This window comes from Myotis myotis, unplaced genomic scaffold (assembly GCF_014108235.1).
Source record: "Myotis myotis isolate mMyoMyo1 unplaced genomic scaffold, mMyoMyo1.p scaffold_m19_p_21, whole genome shotgun sequence".
Lineage (NCBI taxonomy): Eukaryota > Metazoa > Chordata > Mammalia > Chiroptera > Vespertilionidae > Myotis > Myotis myotis.
Genome location: NW_023416326.1, coordinates 13,704,879 through 13,726,180, shown reverse-complemented (window position 1 = coordinate 13,726,180; position 21,302 = coordinate 13,704,879). Strand labels below are relative to the sequence as shown.

At 50.4% G+C, this 21,302-nt stretch overlaps 1 protein-coding gene and 1 pseudogene across 1 annotated transcript in view; both read right to left on the bottom strand.

Annotated features, from left to right (window-relative positions):
• Positions 1-21,302, bottom strand: part of KIF26B (kinesin family member 26B) — a 356,959-nt gene that overhangs the window by 144,525 nt on the left and 191,132 nt on the right. The gene's annotated exons all lie outside the window — the stretch shown is intronic.
• LOC118678945 lies at positions 13,271-14,329 on the bottom strand (annotated as a pseudogene).

Here is a 21,302-nt window from a genome sequence, read left to right as displayed (position 1 = left end):
GGGTCCCCAGCGCGGAGGTCGAGCTGCCGGGACTAGCTGGCCCTGCCTCGCAGTGACTTGTAAGACAGGAGGAGCTGCTTTCCTGTCCCTGAAATCCACAGGGACCCCGGGGAGCTGGAGCCCAGGGAGTCCTCCGAGATGGAGGCGAGAGGGCATTTGCAAATAAAAGAGCGTGCAGCTTGCTTAAGAGTCCTAGCGGAGCTTTCATCTTACCAGGATCTTTGCATCTTCCAACTGCACACCCAGCCCACGGCCCACAGAATCTCGTCTCCCGCCTCTGTTGTTAAGGGCTCCCTCACAAAATTAACCTCTGAGAGCTCTGCCCTCTGATCTCAGCGTCTGAAATGCAAATGGAGCCCGGCTGTGGTGCCTCGGGATAATTATAATCATCATCTTACGGCTGAAACGCTTCCCTCTACTGTAAGTCTCCTTACAGCCCAGACCCTGGCCTTCCGTCCACCAGGAGGCAGATGGAGGAGCACAGGGCCCAGCGGAGTGATGTGATCTCTGGTCCAGATCTAACCCCAATCATGGGCCCACCAGGAGGCGGCGGGGTCTCCCAGGCTAATCGGGGAATCACTCCCAGGAGCATGTTCCTCCAGGAACCGGGTTGTGGGGTCCTGCTCAGCCCAAGATGTGACAGACACCACCACCAGTCCCTCCCCCCCTTCGCATTCTCTGGTGCACGCCCACCCTGTGAGGACCGGTGTCTATTCGGTGTTTTCAGGGAGTGCGTCCACTACTGGGATCTGTTGGCAAAACTGTGGTCCAACGTCGGGGGGTGTGAAGCCTTTTGCTCCCTTTGATCATGTGGCCGGGGGGGCCTTTTCAAGCTACATGAGCCCAACAGTCGCCAGCAAAGCAATGGAGAGAGAAGGCGCTGCACCCATGGAACATTCTCATGCCCTGAGGACACAAAGCAGACGTCCAACCAAAAACTGTGGGTCTGAGAAGAGGGCTCAGGTCTCGGGACGGCCGGCCACCTTTCCTTTAACTCCTCACCTGTGCCAAGGAGAGAGGCACGGGGCCCATAAAAGTGTGGGGGAGGGGACACGCTTGCAGCTATACGATGAATGAGGCCTTCACATGGTGACCAGAGATGATAATACTCTATTGTATAATTCAAATTTGCTTAGAGCAGTGGTTATCAACCTTGGCTGCACATTAGAATCCCCTGGGAATCTTTTTTAAAATCCTGATTTCTGGGCCTCATCCTCCGGAAATTCTGTTTCTTTGTTACTCATGTGGTGGCCCCAGCCCATCACAAAGAAACAGAATTTCCGGAGGATGAGGCCCAGAAATCAGGATTTTAAAAAGATTCCCAGGGGATTCTAATGTGCAGCCGAGGTTGAGAACCACTGGCTTAGGGGGTAGGACTTAAATCAGGGGTCCTCAAACTATGGCCCGCGGGCTACATGCAAATACAAATACTGTATTTGTTCCCGTTTTGTTTTTTTACTTCAAAATAAGATATGTGCAGTGTGCATAGGAATTTGTTCATAGTTTTTTTTAAAACTATAGTCCAGCCCTCCAACGGTCTGAGGGACAGTGAACCGGCCCCGTTTGAAAAGTTTGAGGACCCCTGACTTAAATGTTCTTCCTCTCTCTCTCTCTCTCTCTCTCTCTCTCTCTCTCTTGCACACACACACACACACACAACACACACACGAAATATGTGAGGGCGTGGATGTGATGATTAACCAGATGGGAATCCTTTCACAATGTATCAGTATTTCAAATCATCACAATGCTCACTTTAAGTATCTTACAATTTGTCAATTATACCTCAATAAAGCTGGGGGGAAATAAACAATTTGAAACAAACAAAAGGAAGGTGAGGGAAGGCCGCCCCCAGCCCCCCTGTGCACCGTGCAGAGGCGACCTGCAGAGGTGCTCGCATCGGCTTATCACCATCTTGCGATTTTCAGTAATTTTTGAGCAAGAGGCCGCTTTTGCCCTGGGCCCCGCAAATTATAAAGTCCCGGCAGTGGCGCACTCTTAGCTATGTATGAGCCTCCCATCTGTTTAAACCTGTTCACCTTAAGAGCTCAAATTCAGGAGTTCCAGGCCATTTCAGAAATGTAGGGCATGACTGTATGTACAGGACACACGCAAAGACATGGCACTGCCGAAATGCTTCAAGGGACTCTCAACACACGGGGCCTCTATTTTCTGCAATTAGAGGTTCATTTCACATGTACATGGAGCCACGAGGGTTGACAGTGGGGAGCCAGCACCATGAGACAAAGCCAGCCTCAGGCCTGGGCCTTACGCATCGGGACAGCAGGTGCTGTGGACAGGGGCGTGACTCTCCTAGAGTTTGGTCGTCTTCCTACGCCTGTGTGACCTTGAGCAGGCCACCTATGAAAGCTGAAGTTTCATTGCTTCAACTGGAAAACAATGATCTCTGTATTGCTGAGCCATGGTGAGCATTAAATGAGATACTACAAAGGAAATGATGTATTTCAAAGTTCTGTATGAAAACCATTTGTGTAGTACTACCTGTGATGTTCTTTTCTCCTTTTCCCCTTGAATTGCCTGCTCAATCTTACACTTTGCCAAAACCTCTTTCTTGGAAATGATTTATCCAACTGACAAGTGCTTTTCTTCCTTCTGTTGCTCCAAGTATGACCCTCATTAAAAAAAAAAAAAAAAAAAAAAAAAAAAAGGAGGAGGAGGAAGAGGAAGAGGAAGAGGAGGAGGAAGAGAAGGAGAAGGAGAAGGAGAAGGAGAAGGAGAAGGAGAAGGAGAAGGAGAAGGAGAAGGAGAAGGAGAAGGAGAAGGAGAAGGAGAAGGAGAAGAAGAAGAAGAAGAAGAAGAAGAAGAAGAAGAAGGGAAGGAAGGAAGGAAGGAAGGAAGGAAGGAAGGAAGGAAGGAAGGAAGGAAGGAATCTTTTTCTGGAGTTTCTCAATGATTTTTAAGAAATGCTCAGTGAAGCAGTGTTAGCCCACAGGGAGAGGCTAAAACAGGAATGGGTTACAAAGGAGCCTTAAGAAATGTGCACTTAAATTAGAACCCACATTGCTTCCCTTTGCCGGCATTAACCCTTGAGAAAGCATATGCCTCCTATTTTTAATCAGGGTGCGCGGGTTCCTCCCAAGCCCTTCGGAAGGGTCAAGCCGGAGAAAATGCCAGCAGCTTTAGGATAACAGCTGGGAGGAGGGTGCTAAAAAAATAACACTCTCATTTAACCGGAACACGAATGACCGCTGACCAGGATGCAGGGCGATATGGGACTTTACCTCTTTCCTTCCCTTACTGATCCACCACATGATGGAGAAATGTCAGTGTCACTTGGGGGAAGGGTCACCATGTGCCAGGGACAGCGTCGCCCGAAGGACTGTGCCCACGGAGAAGGGCTCCACTGGGCACCGGTTCACAGGGCACTGCAGAGCAGCATTTTTTTAAAAATATTTTTTATTTATTTTTTACAGAGAGGAAGGGAGAGGGATAGAGAGCCAGAAACATCGATGAGAGAGAAACATTGATCAGCTGCCTCCTGCACACTCCCCACCGGGGATGTGCCCGCAACCAAGGCACACGCCCCTGAATGGAATCGAACCCAGGACCCTTGAGTCTGCAGGCTGACGCTCCATCCACTGAGCCAAACCGGTTAGGGCCAGAGCAGCATTTTTTTTTTAAATATTTTTAACTATGGTAAATAGATATATAACATAAAAACTGCCACTTTCACCCTTTCTAGGTGTACGTTTCAGTGGCATTAAGTACAGTCACACTGTCGGGCAACCATCAGCACTATCCACTCCAGAACTTTCTTCCCCAACCGAGTCTGTGCCCATTAAACTAACTCCCGTCTCTTCCCCGATAACGACGGCGAGGCCTCCGTCCCTATGAACTTGCCCCCTCTGGGTTCCTCAGAGACGTGGCAGGGCACTGTCTGTCCTGTGCCTGCACGTGTCACTCCGCATAATGTCTGCAAGGCTCCCCATGTTGGGGCGTGTGTCAGAACGTCATTCCTTTTCACGGGCAATTCCTGGGGAAGCCACATTTGGCTTATCCAGGCATCTGTTGGTGGATACTTGGTCAGTGTTATTTTTATATCTCAGTTTCCTTTGGGAAAACAGACTTACATACTCAGGAGTCTGCTTATCTTTTGTCATCCCCCTTAACCCAGAGAGGAAAAGCCCCTCTCAGGGCACAGTCACAGGCCCTCGCACTCCAGGGTGTCCCCAAAACGTGTGCACACTTCCACAGCTGGGATAACAGCTGGGAGGAGGGTGCTAAAAAAATGTGATGTATTTTAATCAACGCGGCCTTTATAATCATTCAAAGGCTGTGTATACAGTTTGGGGGACACTCTATATACTGTGTTAAAGACACACACAAAAAGTTCCAAACTGCTCGAACGATCTCCAAATCCGTGATTTGGAACAAAATCCAAACTCCAATCTTTGAACGATGCTCTAATCCCTGTTTCATGGCGCTACACAATTTCCATCAGTCTCGTCTGTGAGCCAATACTCCAGAAGCGCATCCCAGCAACTACGTGGAGTAGCAGAGACTGGTCAGTTAACATGCGTCAGAGAAGCTACCGTGTCTGGTTACAGGGCGAGTGGTGCATCTGCCCGCTGACCTGGTGACGGCAATGGGCAGCGCCCTCCACGCACCGTCTGTGGGCCCCGCAGGAACAGGGCTCCGGTGACTGCGTCAGGTGCGCGCAGCTCATCTGCATGTGTGAGATCAGAGGTGCAGAATGCGGGACAGCTCCTCAGCACCTTCTCTAGCAGGCGAGGTGCGGAATATCGGCCAGAGTGAGTAAAAAGATAACCCACGATGATTGGCACTTGATCATGGAGGGAAGGCAGCCAGGGGAGAGGTAAAGGGAAAGAGAAAAGATATGAAGGTGAACCGCCCTGGAGTGGAGAAGTAAAAGGCGCCCTGGTTTAAGGTCTCCGTGACCAAACACCGTTATTATAGTGAAGAGCTCCAGTTCAAGAAGAGGCATCAGAATGAAGAAAAGACATAAGGAAAACACAAAGGTAGATGAAGAAATCTGACTTACAGGTTTTTATATCAACATGGGACTAATATGTTACTGAGAGCTGAAAAGAAAGAGAAAAACATTTGATAGGCTAAGAGAGAAAGAAATATCCTGACTCGATCCCAAGCAGTTGCTCTGAGTAATCAGAATGTGGGGTTTCCACAGGAACCCTGATGAAATTAGCAAGACAAATGTTCCAGAGCTGAGATCTGCCTTCTCCTTTTCAACCTTCTGATCCAGCCACCGCACCGGCCGGTCGTCATGGGAACTCGCAGCTCTGTGCCCACCTGGGCGGGTACCTGAGGCAACGTGTGCGGGCAGACGTGCTCCGCAAGCCCTCCCAAATCAGTGGGTGAAATTCCTCCTTAAGGATTTATAACTTTTTAAAAATATACTTTTATTGACTTCAGAGAGAAAGGGAGAGGGAGAGAGAGATAGAAACATCAATGATGAGAGAGAATCACTGATCGGCTGCCTCCTGCAGGCCCTCCACTGGGGATCGAGACCACAACCCAGGCATGTGCCCTTGACCGGAATCAAACCTGGGACCCTGTAGTCTGCAGGCCAACGCTCCATCCACTGAGCCAAACCAGCTAGGTCTCCTTAAGGATTTAAGCGTAATTCCTGCACTTCCCCTGCTGCCCTGAAGCCAGGTCAGGTGGCTGAGGTGACAGGAGGCTGGGCGGAGCCAGGGCTGGGAGAGGCTGCAGTTCAGGCTGGGCCCTGGGGTCATGCAGACCTGCATTTCCACCCCAACTGACGACCTTGGACTACTCTCCTGGCCTCTGGAAACTTCATTCCCTCACCTATAAGGGGACACTAGAACCCGTGGGGACTCGGAGACACGAAGGCTCAGCACCTGCTGGGGCAGTGCACGTGCTGTATGTGTAACTGTTGTTTTTCTTACGATCGGATCTGCGACAGCCTCCCGCCACCAGGCTCTTGGATTCCACATGAAACCTCAGACCCCGGCCCATGAGGCCCCTGAGGTCTGGAGGGGACAGAACAGGAAATGCCCAGAAGCGCTGACGGGCACCCACTTCCCTGCCTTCCAAGTGAAGCTGTGCCCAGGAGTGCCAGCTGCCACCAGCCAAGGTGCCGCTCACACCCAAAGGGGAGGCTTTCTCCTATGGCGTGGACGCTCCGAAGTGATGATCTAGACCAGCCGTGGGCAAACTACGGGCCGCGGGCCGGATCCGGCCCGTTTGAAATGAATAAAACTAAAAAAAAAAAAGACCGTACCCTTTTATGTAATGATGTTTACTTTGAATTTATATTAGTTCACACAAACACTCCATCCATGCTTTTGTTCCGGCCCTCCGGTCCAGTTTAAGAACCCATTGTGGCCCTCGAGTCAAAAAGTTTGCCCACCCCTGATCTAGGCGCTTCTTACCACGACACCGCACACACGCCCGTGCTCCAAGCCCCCAGCGTCAGAGACACTGGTGCGTTCACTAGTCCCTTAGAACCGGGCACTCACACACCCCCTTCCTGGATCCACATGTGCCCCTGGGGAGCCGTTCACTGGTGGGAGCACTGCTGGTAATCATACCCACCCACGGGGAGGCTCAAGAGGCATGGGACGTTGCTGCCCTAGCGGGTTTGGCTCAGTGGATAGAGCATTAGCCTGCGGACTGAAGGGTACCAGGTTTGATTCTAGTCAAGGGCACATGCCCAGGTTGCAGGCTCGATCCCCAGAAGGGGGCAGCCAATCAATGATTCTCTCTCATCATTGGTGTTTCTATCTTTCTCTCTCCCTTCCTCTCTGAAATCAATAAAAATATTTTTTAAAGAAGGATGAGATGGTAATTAAGGCTCCACAGTCCATCAGTGAAGTGAGTCCCATGCCCTTGCCCACCCATCCCACCCGGAGGTGTTCTCTCTTCTCCACCCACAGGAGACAGGGCGGCTGGCATACACGGCGGAAAGCAGGTGCCCTCGGGCAGTGTCTTCCCGGCGCTGGCGAGCCGGCTAATGATGTTTACATTCTGCCTCTGGATTTGCGTGCAGAACAGCGTGGCCTCTGAACACACCGCTCCCAGGGAGACATCCCGTCTGATGTTGGTGACAGAGGGTCACTCACGGGAAGCTCTGACCTACAAATAGATGTCTCTCCCACGGAATGGCCCCTCACTTCTCCGCCGTGGCTCACACCGACTCCTCCACCCACACGACTGCCCCCTCGTCCTTTCCTTCCTTCGCTCTGGGCCTCATTAGCGAGGACAGGACAGTGCCCCCGGGGCCCGAGCAGGTGCCGAGTGGTGGATGCCGCTGTGTCGCTGATGAGAGAGAGGATGGTGACATGATGACACACTGTCACACGCCGCCAGAGTCCGCTCAGGGTGGCGAGGACGTGGACCAGGGTCTGCGGGTGAAACCCCAGCCTCGGGCCCCAGGGGCTTCTGGGAGGTAAACAAGGCTGGTGCTTGGCAATGACAGCTCTTGCCTTCATCGCGCCCGATGCTGCCAGCACATGGCCACATCTGTCCTCGCGTGATGGAAAAGGAAACCTCTTCCTTGTTTCGGGTTGAGTTGACAGGGGGTCTGACACTCCAGGGAAAGAAAGAATCTCTTCAAACATTAGCTCCATGTGGGGAGATCTGAGAGCTGGGACGAGTGTGGCATCTCTCTGTCTACAGCAAGCATGTCACACCCGCGGCCCGCGGGCCACATGCCTCATTTATTTGGCCTGGGTTAGCCTTTGAGTTTGACATGCTTGCTCTGCAGCACGGACCAGGGCGCTAAATGATGCTGGAGTCCAGAGTTTGCCTGCGTACTGCGGGTCCTCTCCCACCAGCCCGCCCCGGGGAGCAGTGCATACACAGAAAGCTGGGAGGTGTCTCTCCTTACTTCCGGGGGAGCATTAGAATGGCCCGGGATCCCACTGTTCTCCAGACAGACTGACTGAAAAGGGGGAACAGGACCCAAACCGGTCCTGCCCAGCTGAGCGGTGGCTGTGGGCCTTCCCTGTGCCCAGGCCTGGTGAGAGGGTTTGCCAGTTACCGCTGATGGGGAACCCCTCACAGTCAGAAAGGTAATGGCCCACCGCCGGTCCTAAGAGACACCGCTGACAGGTGACATTTTAAAGAAGGAAATGCATGCACAGGGCCCGGCCAGCCCAATGCCTGGCACGTGACAAGTACTTCTCGTGTGGCAGTTGTTGCCCAATCTGAAACGTAACATAACTCTGGGAGAGGGACTAAGAGGAGAAGGTTTGAATCAACGTATTCCTCCCGATAAACTGCTGTGTGGATCCTGTCATCTCTTTTTCTATAAAGTGAGATTAGACCAGGTGATCTCTGTCTGTTTTACTGAGAATATTTCCTGATTCCAAGCCAAGTCTCTCTCCATCACCATTCCGCCCCCCACTCCCTCCTCTACCTCCCCCACACCATCCCATCGTTAGATTGTGAGACATGCCAACGGAGACCCATGGAATTCATCACTGGCAGAGCTGAGAGGTCCTGGCCCAAGGGAGTCCCTCTGGTTGTGCCCCCGACTGGTGGTCACCCCGCTGACACATGTTACGCCAACAGGGTGGTGGGTGCACGGAAGTTCTATTTAAATGCAGATTCATCTACTTGCAACCCTTACCCGCAAATCCTAGTTCTGTCTAGAGCAGTGATGGCGAACCTTTTGAGCTCAGCGTGTCAGCATTTTGAAAAACCCTAACTTAACTCTGGTGCCGTGTCACACATAGAAATGTTTTGATATCTGCAACCACAGTAAAACAAAGACTTATATTTTTGATATTTATTTTATATATACTCAAATGCCATTTAACAAAGAAAAATCAACCAAAAAAATGAGTTCGCGTGTCACCTCTGACACGCGTGTCATAGGTTCGCCATCACTGGTCTAGAGCAACATACAAGTCTGTGCCCGTTCAAATATCTGACGATAACTCCCACTCCTCCTCGTCCCCTCTCCTCCTGGCTCCACCCCTCGGGTCTACAGTTGCTCCTCCCTGACACGCTTCTGGGCCAGTCAGCGTCCCACTCACCTCTTCCGGATGAACTTGATGCCGTGGTACAGCGGTCAGACATCTAGCAACGTCGAGGGCTGCTCTTCACCGTCCTCTGCCCGCCAATGGGTCAAGTTACTAGTAGGTAAGGTTTCCGCCCACGTTTTACAAACGTCTCAGCCGAACAGCCACTCCTGCGCCTTCACATACCCACCACAAAGCAAGGCGCCCGTAAGAGGACAGGAAAACAACCCCAACGTGGACAGCAGAGCTAGAAGGAGAGGCCTCACCCACCAGGGATGCCATGGCCCCAGGCGTTTCCGATGACTCTGTACATGTACCCCGGGTGCCTGCACACATAAACGTGGACATATGTAACGTAGCTCAACCACGTTACACGTGTGTTTCTGGGGAAGCTTATCTGTGCTGTGTTTTCAGTTATGACATGAGCTCATTGTTAGAACTCAGTAAACAGAAAATATTACCATTCTCCCCGCGTTTATGTTATTTGGTCCTTAAGATAAATGGGAACCTTGGTGACCCTGCTCAGTTTCATGGTTTTAAACACCGTCTCTATGCCAATGAGCCCAAATTTATATCTCCAGCCCAGACGGCTTCCTGCGCGCCAGACTCATTTGTCTAACCGCCCGCGAGACAGCACCTCCTGGATGTCAGGGGCAGTTCAACGCCGCATTTCCAACCGGACTCCCATCTTCCTCCTTCTCATGCCTTTTCTGTCTCACTAATGGCAGCTTCATCCTTCCTGTCGCTCAAGCCCAAATCTGTGGGTTTATTTTTATATTCTCACTTTCTCTCCCACTGGCTACCTCCCAAGTGTCTCCAGAAGCTGAAGAGGAACAGAATGTAACTGGAAATTCTTGAGCCAGTTATCAAATCAAACATATATATTTCTGAGAGAGAAAGAGGGGGAGGAGAGAAAGAGAAAATGTGAAACTGTGCCGGGGAATCCAGAAGGAAATGAGCATCGGAAAGTTACATAGAGATTATTTAAAACTAGGGGCCCAGTAAATGAAATTCGTGCACAGGTAGAGTCCCTAGGCCTGGCCGGCAATCAGGGCCGATCAGGTTCCCCGCCTCCCCGCCTCCTCCTTCTGTCGCTCCCTCAGCGCCCCATGTTCCTCCTTCCCTCACTCCTTCAGCCTGCCATGTTTCCTGCCACCCCCTGGTGGTCAGCACACATCGCGTAGCAAGCAATCAAACTCCCAGTCTCCCGGTCAAACTCCCAAGGGGACACTTTGCATATTAGCCTTTTATATACATAGATTGTGCACCAATGGTCAGGGAATTTCAAACACACCAGGAAGGCCTCTCGTCCTTCAGGAGGTCAGACAAGGACTGTGGAGTGCTCCAGACCACAGCGTTCTTCAGGCGTGAACTGCTTGGCTGCCCTTGCCAATCCTCCCCCTCCCCTCCCATGACTCGAATCCATTGCTTTCTGTGCGCGTCCGCCTGATCCAGATCCTCAGTAACTGCAGCCTCGACCATCGCAACAGCCACGTTCATCCCCCTTCTGACCGATCCATTAGCAATGCCAGGCTCTCCGTGCTCACAATCCCTCAGGGAGCGCCCCACCGGCCACAGCCACTAAGCCTGGTATCAGGCGCCCTCCAGTCACACTCACCCCAACACAGCACCCTGGGCCGAGAGTCCCAAACTCTGAGTGATCAGAACGTGTGCCCTGGAGCATTTTGCTCATCCGAACCCTCTTGGTTCTTTAAAGACCTAAGTCAAACCCCACTTCTTCCCTATGACTCCCCACTCCAACCCACCGTGACCTCCGGTTCCTCTGACCCCAGGGAATTCCCTTCTGGTTCTATTCAACGGGCCTATATCCCTCCACTGCCTTTTGCATCCGTTTCCCTGTGCACCTCTAAGACGTTCGAATGAGATCTTGGGTCCCTAAAGACGGGGACTGGATCACATCCCCCTCACGGAGCGCAGCACGGCACTGCACACACCATAGGTGGACGGTAAAAAGGATTCAATGTTTAAGGCAACTGGGTTTGGGATGCATTGCATTAGAGCTCTAGGTTGTCCTTTCGTTAAACACGGCAGCAACAATGCCACTCAATCACGGACACGTGGGAGTGCAAGTTTTTACAAGTCTGTGTGGCAGTTTTGAAAGATCTGACTAATACAAAAGTCACTTGAAAAAGTCACTTCGCTGTGCTCACCTCACAGTAACCACAAAAAACATGGTTTAATTCCGGAGTAAAAGATAACCCTGATTAAGCCACGACTGCTTTTGCTACAGGTAGGGAAGGTTAAAATACACCTAAATATTAATAATACACCCGAAATGCCTGAGGACTCTGCCAATCAATGCAGCTACCACCCCCTTAATGGATTACACCCCCCCTTAATGGATACCACCAAAGAAAAATGAACTGCACACACACACAAAAAAAAAAAAAATGAAGAGAAAAGTGAACCACAAAATCCCCACATTAAAGCCAAGTTAAGGGCTTGATTTTAATTGAGATAAGGAGCCAGACAATGCCAAGTGAAGGCAGGTCACCCCTTCCCGACATTCTCCCGGAGTGACCTAGTGTGTCTGTCGCCGCAGCTCAGAAGCACAGCCGACAAACTAAGGCAGTGTTTCCACATGACAAGCAGGTGCTGGTGCTGGACGGGGGGCCATGCTGGTGGGGGAGGAGGCAGGTCACTGCAGTGGCAGCTGGAGTCTCTTTATACCCCAGGTGGCAACGACTCTCCCAGTATAGACCCTTCTCCTTTTTTAAAAAAAAAATAAATTTTTATTTATTTCAGAGAGGACGGGAAAAGGAGAGATAGAAACATCAATGATGAGAGAGACTCACCGATCGGCTGCCTCCTGCACGCCCCACACCAGGGATCGATTCCCGGTCAGGGCACATAGCTTTTGCTACAGGTAGGGAAAGTTAAAATACATCCAAATATTCATAATACACCCGAAATGCCTGAGGACTCTGCCAATCAATTCGGCTACCACCCCCTTAATGGATACCCCCCTTAATGGATACCACCAAAGAAAAATGAACCACACACACACACAAAAAATAAAATGAAGAGAAAAGGGAACTATAAAATCCCCACGTTAAAGCTAAGCATGTGCCCTGACTGGGAATCGCACCATGACCTCCTGGTTCATTGGTCGATGCTCAACCACTGAGTCATTCTGGCCAGGCGACACCCTTCTCTTTCTACCAGCTGAGGTTACAAAACAAACCAACACACACATGTATTTAGTGTGTTTGGACATAGTGTGTGTATGTAATATATTTTAAAACATATATATATTTTAAATAACTACTTCAGCAAGCAGCCTTACTTGCTGAATCAATAATATCTCCCCTGCAAGAACCCTTAATCCAACAGTCTAGATGCAAACTGTTCCAAGAGCACAGCTCGCAGGAACGAACCAAACCAAACCACAGGGTGTAACTGAGCTGTTATCAGCCGGCTCGAATGCCAGACTTCATAACCTTTTAATAAAGAAAAACGTCACTCAACTCAGTAACAAGGGCGTCTCCCCTTCGCCCTCCCCCCCCCCAGCCCCCCAAGCTCTCTTTCTCTCCTTTAAGGTAGAAGAATTCCAAAAACTAAATTTTTTTAAGAGGTTCTTCATTTTAATTAGGTTTTCCATGAAAAGCAATAGCCTTAACTAATCCCTTACAGTCCTCCTCCACCCAACCCCACTTCTCTTCGTATGAATATCGCACAGGAACCCAAAGGCCTTCCTCCCCATGATCCTCCCCACTCCCACTATGGGAAGAAATGTGACTAAATGGACTCAGCCTCCTCCATACAGCATGAAACAGGATGAATAAAAATATTTTTATGAAGAGTTGTGCTGTGGTGGGGGGAGTCAGGGGCAGAGAGAGAGGCATAGACCAGCTCTTTTAGAGGTCAGAATTTGTCCAAGTGGCACAGAGCCCATAGTTCACCCAGAATGGGCATGTCTAAGTGGACAGGAGCTGGGATGGGCTAGGCCAGTGGTCGGCAAACTGAGGCTCGGCAAACCGTGGCTCACGAGCCACATGCGGCTCTTTGGCCCCTTGAGTGTGGCTCTTCCACAAAATACTGACTTCTGTGCATGGGCCACGAAGTTTCCATCGCACTGTACGTGCGCACCCGCACGTGGTATTTTGTGGAAGAGCCACACTCAAGGGGCCAAAGAGCCGCATGTGGCTCGCGAGCCGCGGTTTGCCGACCACGGGGCTGGGCTGAAAGTTTTCCTCATGTGTGAGGATAGGACAGCTACAAATCCATTCTCCTTCCTTTCCCCATATCTTCCCTGGCTCTCAGGTAGAAGGGTAGAGGTCTCCTGGGCAGGGAACAGAGTCACAATTCTCTCAAGGTTCCATCTGTGGTTCCAAGCTTGGTGCAGGCACTGAGTGGGCATAACCCTCGGTGCCACCTGACCCCTTCCCCTAGCTCGGGGCTTTTCTCCGCCTGTGATCACCAGGGCCTGCAGGACGTCTGACAGTGAGACAATGCCCTTGACCACTTCATTCTCATCCACCACTACAAGTCGGTGAACTCCTGCTTCCACCGGCCTGTTGATGATGGTCTCCAGAGTTTCATGCAGGTAGCACCTAAGGACACCCTCAGAGCAATGTGATCGTTGCTGGAGGGCTTTGGTCAGACACATCTAGGTTGTGGAGGTCTTTTCTGCTGCCAGATTGATAACACCAAACTTGGAGGAGATGTCACCATACGCCCTTCCTCATCCACCACAGGCAGGGCCGGGACTCGGTGCTGCACGCAAATGCCCAGAGCCACGTAGACGGGGGTGGTAGTGCAGACCATAGCAATGGTGGCATAGGTGCCAGTCTGTAGCTCTTCCAGAGACTCAGACATGACCTCTGGCTTGGGGAACTCGGTGATAAATAATTTGAGGAACTTGAGGATGCGCTTGTGGGTGAGGATGTACAAGGTGTTGCCTGATTCTGGGTCAGTAACTGGCAGCCTATGAATCTTGTTCCGGATTCATGAAGAGACAGCATCAAACCAGCTGGCATTAGGAGAAATGCAGGCACGTAGTTTAAGGAGTCCTGTAAGTATATTTCTCTCCAAGTTTCCATCTTGTGTTCTTCCAGCTCCTAGATTTGTCCCAAGGCTGATTTGTAGTCGCGGTGCAGAATATTGATGGAATCGGTGATGGTCAGCATGCCCACAAAACTTTGCTACTTACTGGCCCTCAAAGGGGCAGCTCACACACCATTAGTCACCAAAGCAAAGAAAGCTTTTTTCACCTGCAGGGAAGTGTCAACCACAACCAATTTGGAGCTTGTGGGAATCAGGTCATAGCAGCGATGAGACTTCATGAAGGAAGTAGACACACTGATGTTGGATGCTGGGGTCTCTGAGGACCCTCGTCTTCCAGAGCTGGGGGTTACCTGAAGAAATGACCGTCCCCATGGCTGGGGGCACCCACTGGCCGCGTTCACTTTAGAAGCTCGCTGGGGAAGGGGCCCAAACGATAACTCTCTAAGCCCGGCTCCCTCCTTTGGCAAATGCTCCCTTCTTTCCAGCAAAAGCCTCATTATTTTCTTATTCTTTTCTCCAACCTCCTCATATTTTCATAAAAATGGCACATGACGCACAGGACGTTTTGCAATGAAGACCCCTCTCGGGAGAATGTCATGCCACCGCCCTGCTCCTTAGATGCGATATCGGGGCCCTCTTAGCACACAACTCTGGGTGCTTGTCTTCTGGATACAGATGCCACAACCCTGTCCAGTAAGAAACACCCTGTGCTGTGCACACATACACAGAAACACACACACACACATGCGCGCGCACACACACATGTTCACTGCATGCCCACCTGCATATACACGTGTGCACATGCACATGTACACACAAGTCCGTGTGTGTAGACATGTGCCCAGACGCACGCATACACATGCGCACACACAAGCACACACACGCGCTCACCAGGTCAGTGGACCCGCCTCTCTCTGTCTGGCCCCCCATCTCCTGCAGCCTCGACCCCCCCGGCCCCTGGCTCTCAAACAGCCCAGCGCCGCCGATGGGTCGGCAGTAGCAGCTGTGGAGTCAGAGACCAGCGTATTCTTTTGATGGGCGTTTCCATTCCTGGTATGTTTCCTGTGTTGACCGCGGGCTCCTCTCTTGTCAGAGACGCGGGAATTGGCAGAAGTTTGAGGACAGACTGAAAAGAGCTGGGTCTGCTTGTGGCATTGATCTGCTGGCGGAAATACTCACTAATGTAACATATGCACAAGTTATATGTTTCAGGAAGTTAGTGCAAAACTGGACTTTAAAACAATTTAGAGATTAACTTTTTAAAAAATATTATATAGAAAAGAAAAACAAGTCTGTCCGTGTAACGGCATTCCCTCGATGTGTCTTGAAGCTGCTGCATTTGATCAGAATTTTTTTATTGATTTCAGGGATAAAGGAAGAGGGAGAGAGAGACAGAAACATCAGTGATAAGAGAGAATCCCTGATTAGCTGCTTCCTGCACGCCCTACACTCGGGATCAAGCCTGCAACCCAGGCATGTGTCCTGATCAGGAATTGAACCGTGACCTCCTGGTTCATAGGTCAACATTCAACCACTGAGCCACACCAGCCGGGCCCCATTTGACCAGATTTTGGTGTAACTCACTCACTCTTTGGTGGAATACTCTCAATGGTATTCCTGAGTGATAAGGTGGGTTCCTGGAGTTTGTAAAATTCTTCCACCATTCCCAGTCAGAATCTCCCGTCTTCACGACACCTCACATTAAATTCCTGCGGCGATGGGAACTCATTGGCCTTTCTGCATTCCACCTCCAGGAAGACACTGTCCTCGCCTGAGACAGCGCCACTTAGCACGCCATGCGCGCAGCCAGACTTCGGAGACCACAGATGCCCCTGGAAGCCGCGCACAGAGCTCTCAGCCTCCCCGGGAGCCACAGGCAGGCCCGGAGGCTCCCTCGGGCCAAGGCAGGGCTCAAGCAGCTCCGGCTAATTGGAGGGAAAGATGGATATTAATTTCTTTCCTCCTTGGTGGGCTTCTTGCAACAGATTACACTGACTGCTGTCGTCACGCATGCTGGCTGGTCGCTGTCTGCTTGCTGAACACAGTATCAGCTCAGCCAACTGATCACAGGTTGGGAAAGTGAGCTGAGATAGCAGAGCCGGAGAGCGAGTCCGGGTTTCAGCGACCCAGGCTTTCAAATGGGCTCCCCCAAACCTTGCTGGAGAATTGGTCCAGGACTCAGGGGCTCTCCCCTCCCCCTAAGAACGTGTTTCTGAGTGTCTGCTCAGCTGGGCCAGGGAAGATGGCTCTGGGAGGCTTCGTGGACTCAGGGGATGGACAGGAAAAGTCTCTCACGGGAATGAAAGAAACAAGGGGAACCCCAGAGCCTCAGTGCTGGGCCTCCTCCAGTCTCCTGCGGAGAGCGAGGTGCACTCCTGGGGTTCCCGCCAACCCTGCTCCCGTGTGTCTACAGGGACTCAAGCTGGGAGATTTGACTTTGGTCACTTTTTGTAAAAATATATATTTTATTGATTTCAGAGAGGAAGAGAGAGGGAGAGACAGAAACATCAATGATGAGAGAGAATCATTGATCGGCTGCTTCCTGCATGTCCCCCCACTGGGGATGGAGCCTGCAACCCGTGACCTCCTGGTTCATAGGCTGACACTCAACCACTGAGCCACGCCGGCCGGGCACTTTGGGCACTTCTGTTCGCAAAATTTGCTTGCATGTCTGCCTCCCCCACTTCTCAGAAGGGCCGGCTTCTGCCTTCCTCATCTTTGATCTCCTGTTCTGAGTGCAGAAGTTCAAGAATGTCTGTTGAACAGACCTGGGCCATGATGGCCCAAATCCCTCTAGGGAGGGTGGCCTCGCTCAGGAGCCAGCTACCTGCCCCCACACAGACGCGGGCTCCGTGCTCCCTGCCACTGGGAGAGGAGGCAGCTGGCACCTGACCACACGCCTGCATTTCTTCCAGAAAGCACACCCATCTCTCGCACAGCTCTGCGGGGCCAGAGGGCTTTCCAGGAACTCCCACACTGGCATTTCTTGACGTCTTCTCTCTGGCGGGGGTGGCGGGCGGGCAAACTTTTTGCAGAGTTAACTGGTAAACATTTTAAGCTGAGCGGTCTCTGTTCAGTTACTCACCTCCAGTATCGTAGGTGCCACACACCATCCAGAAACACACGGGGGCGGCTGTGTCGCAACGAAACCTTATTTACAAGCTCAGGTGGCTTCGTGCTGGATGTGGCCCTTGGCCACCTTTGCTCATTCCTGACCTAAGAGCAACATGATCCAGAGAGAAGATGGTAAGCTAACTCAGCTGTAAGAAAACTGTCCATAACGCGGGCGACAGTTAATCCAGGGCTTTTCTTGCCTTCCTCATCCTACTGGGTCACCGGCGGAAACAAGTGAGAGGGCCGGGGAGCGACCTATGAACCTGGAATCGTAGATTTGGCATCAGGCTGCAACGAGTCACAAGTCCTCATGTCAGGGGTTTTCGCTCTTCCATGCGCCGGGACAGAGCAGGGGCCCAGCCAGGGCCGTGTGCTGGGTGTCTCACCCACTCCACCACCTCCATACTGCCTTCTGGTTCTGCTGCTTTCTCTAGAACTTAGTTCTTTTCCCAGTCCCCGTGACCCCAAAGTACCTTAGCATCCTTTCATCGACTCAGTCAATCCTAAAGCCCTTCATGACAAGGTCACATTCCCCCCTGTATTCCACCCCATTGTCTAGTGACCAGCCTCACGTTGTAGAGGGAAGACACATGGATGCCCGGGGACAGAGGTCCTTGTGATCCTGAGGGAGTGTAAGTATGAAGCTTTGGTGACTCTTCCTGGAAGCACATTCCACAGCAGAGAAGGCTGCACACAGGTGAGATGACAGAACCCTGACGTTCCCGGCCGCTGGTCTGAAGGCAGGTCCGAAAGACTCAACAAAATCAATAAATAACCGGGCGGGGATGGAAGAGGAGTGAGAATCCCAACCTCCACCCATCAATCAATCAATCGAAGCAAAAGAGGGGAGGCGGTGGCCAGCTGGACTTCCCTGGAGACGTAACTGAGGAGCCACTGGAGTTGTGTTTCGCAGCCTGCAGGATGGAAATAATTGGCTGTTTGCAAACCGAGCGCCGAAGGCGGACATGCTCAACCCGCAGCTGTAATTAGTCTGTCGATGCTGCGTGTCTGTGATGTGCGCACAGGGCGGGTGCGTCCCTGCGGCGGCTTCCTCCCGCCTCCGCCTTCTCCTTTTACAAAGGGGCCTGGATGGTAAAAGGCAAGTGGACGCAGGACTGCGGCCAGCCACTCCGTGAGCCCGACTCGGGCCTGGTCCCCTCCCTGGGGCTGTAGGGCCAAGAACAGTGTCGTCATCGGCCGCTCCAAACGCTGAAGGAAGCGCTAACCCTGGAAAATTATAGGGTCAGGAGAGTGAATTCCATGCCCTTATTTGCAGGCTAAGGACACCGCCACCGCTCCCGACTGGGCTTGCGTCATGTTTGATGAATGTCCACACAGGATGGGACCAGTAGCATTTTCTCTGAACATTGCAGCGATTACTCATTAGGAAATGAGGGCCCTTGGGCAAGGAATCTGGTCTGAAGACGGAGTGCCCTGTTACCACCAGATGCAGCAAATTAATCCTGAAAGTTTGGCACTGGGAATGGGGACTAAAGCGCTGCGATTGAAAGGTGCAGGTACAAGATGATATCCGTTTCCACTCCTAAAAAATGCATTTGACCTTCCTATTGCCAGCTGTCTACCCAGAGAAGAAACGGAAGGGCATGAAGGTGGAGCTACGTGCCCTCGGGCTCACACAGGTGGGGGAGCCGGGAAAGAAGCCGTGTGGCTGGCTCGCTGCTGCTGCTGCCGGGCCTGGGTTTGGACTTGGACCCCTTGCTGCTCTGTGGACTTGGGCACATGAAGCAGCCATCTGGTGCCTTTTCCTAATCCGTGGAGCAGCAACTCTAGCAAGGCTGCCTCCTTCTTCAGAGGTTTCCTGTGGGCCAACTGGCTGCTTCTTTGTACCATCATACATGTGGCCTGGGTGGCACCTCTCTATGCCGGGAGCATAGTCTAGGGTTCAGAGATGGGGCTTGGGAACCACATGGCCTGGGTTGAACGGGCCCTTGTTGCTCACTGTCTCACCTTAGGCAAAGAACTGCAAGTTCATTGTGTCTTGGTTTCCTCATTTATAAAATGACTAGAGTCCTGGTACATGGATTTGTGCACGGGTGGGGTCCCTCGGCCTGGCCTGCGCCCTCTCACAATCTGGGACCCCTCAGGGGATGTTGGAGGCCCAGTGAATGGATTTGGCCCAATCCCCACAGGCCAGGCCGAGGGACTCCACCGGTGCACAAATCCGTGCACCAGGTTTCTAGTATGCATTTAAGATCTTTGACTAATCTCTTCCCTCCCTCTCCCCTCCCACCTTCCCTCTGAGATTCATCAGTCTGTTTCATGTTTCCATACCTGTGCATTGAGCATCTTCCCCCTGGTGGTCAGTGCATGTCATAGCTATCGGTCAAATGGTGCAATGATCAAACGGTCGAACAGTCACTTAGGCTTTTATATATATATAGATGAGGTGAGGGTTAAATATGCCGAAACATGTAAAAACCCTTAGAACATTTCCTGGTCCACAGGAAGCACTCACAAGATAGTCCCTGGTTTTATTAATCTAAATGTCCATGGGGGGACTCAGGTATTTATATAATAGCTTAAACCCGTGAGAACAATTGGGCACTTTCTGGGAAAGGAGGTGCACATAGCTATGACTTAGCCATTCCATTGCTACCCTAGCCATTCCATTACTAGCCATTCCATTGAAACCCACATATGTGAGCAAGGGGACACAATCAACATTGTTCATCACAGTGACATTTGCAAGAGCAAAACAGTGGAATGAACACCAGTGGGAAAGTGGATAAATAAGTTGTGAAATTTACATGATGAAATACCATGGAAATGGATCAATGCCCCCAAACTTGACATTAAATGAGAAGAGAAATGTTGCAATAAGAAATTTATAGCATGATACCATTTATAAAAGTTTAAAAATGAAAAACAAGACACCAGATTCCTTACAGATTCATGCCTAAGTCATAAAAATATGAAAACATGCACTCGAGTGAAAAGTACCATATTCAGAATAACAGCCACCTCTGGGGAGAAAGGGGGGATGAGATGGGAGAAAGGGATGCAGTAATTCTATGATCCTGGGAATGTTTTATTTCTTTAAAATACTATCAGAAAATAAAGATTTAAAGTAAGTGATATAGATCATTCGATTTATATTTTGCATGAAGTATTGCTTCATTTTTTTAAAATTCTGAGTTGTACTTTTACTTTGATTTATAACATTCGTCCTTTGTGATGTCCGGTCACATTTATGAATATAATTTATTTTTATTCTTCTGTCTTCATTTTCTGGGATGACTCATAAAAAACTTTCCTATTGTAACTCCGAGTGAACTAAAAATTCGCATCTTAGCTCTACTAACCAGCCTGTGCCTCAGTGGCGTGCTTCGGTAATGGATCACCCTCTCAGCAGGAAGCATTTATGCAGCCCCTTGAGTATGCACAGCTCTGTTCCTGGCATACAGCTTGGAAATGATAACAGGGTTACAGGGAAAAGGAGACCGACTACTGTTGCTTCATTAAAATTTAAAATGTTTTGCTAACTTAGTTCACACTTCACAACAGCAGAATTTTAGAGTCCTTAAAAACCACTAGGAAAAACCCAAATGTCCTAATGGGAGGGATGAATGAAGGACAGAAACATTTTAGCACAAGTACTTCTTATGGCAAAAGGGACACAAAAAGTCTTCAAGCAAATGAGCAAAAAACATTGGACAAATTGTAAAATGAGCAGAGTTAAACTATCAAATTGGCAAAGGTAATATTTGCTACTGGTATAGGTTCAGGAAGTTGGGCGCTCACATACTGCTGGTGGGTAATTGGACGTTATGTGTCAAGCGCCTTACAAATATCAAACACTTTGACCCAATGATTGTCCTACTAGGATTATGTACCAAGAAAATAGCTCAAGATGTACACAAAGATTTATGGGCAAAGATTTTCACTACAGCATCATTTGTCAAAGCAAAATACCTAAATATATAATAGAGTATTTGTTAAATGTTTCCTACACAATGTAATAACCTGCAGTCCTCATATGTATTTATTTTTAAATTTATGTTAAATGACACGGGCAAGTGTTTAAGAGAGAGTGTTAGTGGAGAAACCAGGATACAACACTATTGCATCTGCATAGGAATCCAATTCTGTAAAATAACTATCTATGCATGGAAAAAAGACTGGAAGGAAACACACTCAGAAGCCTGGGCT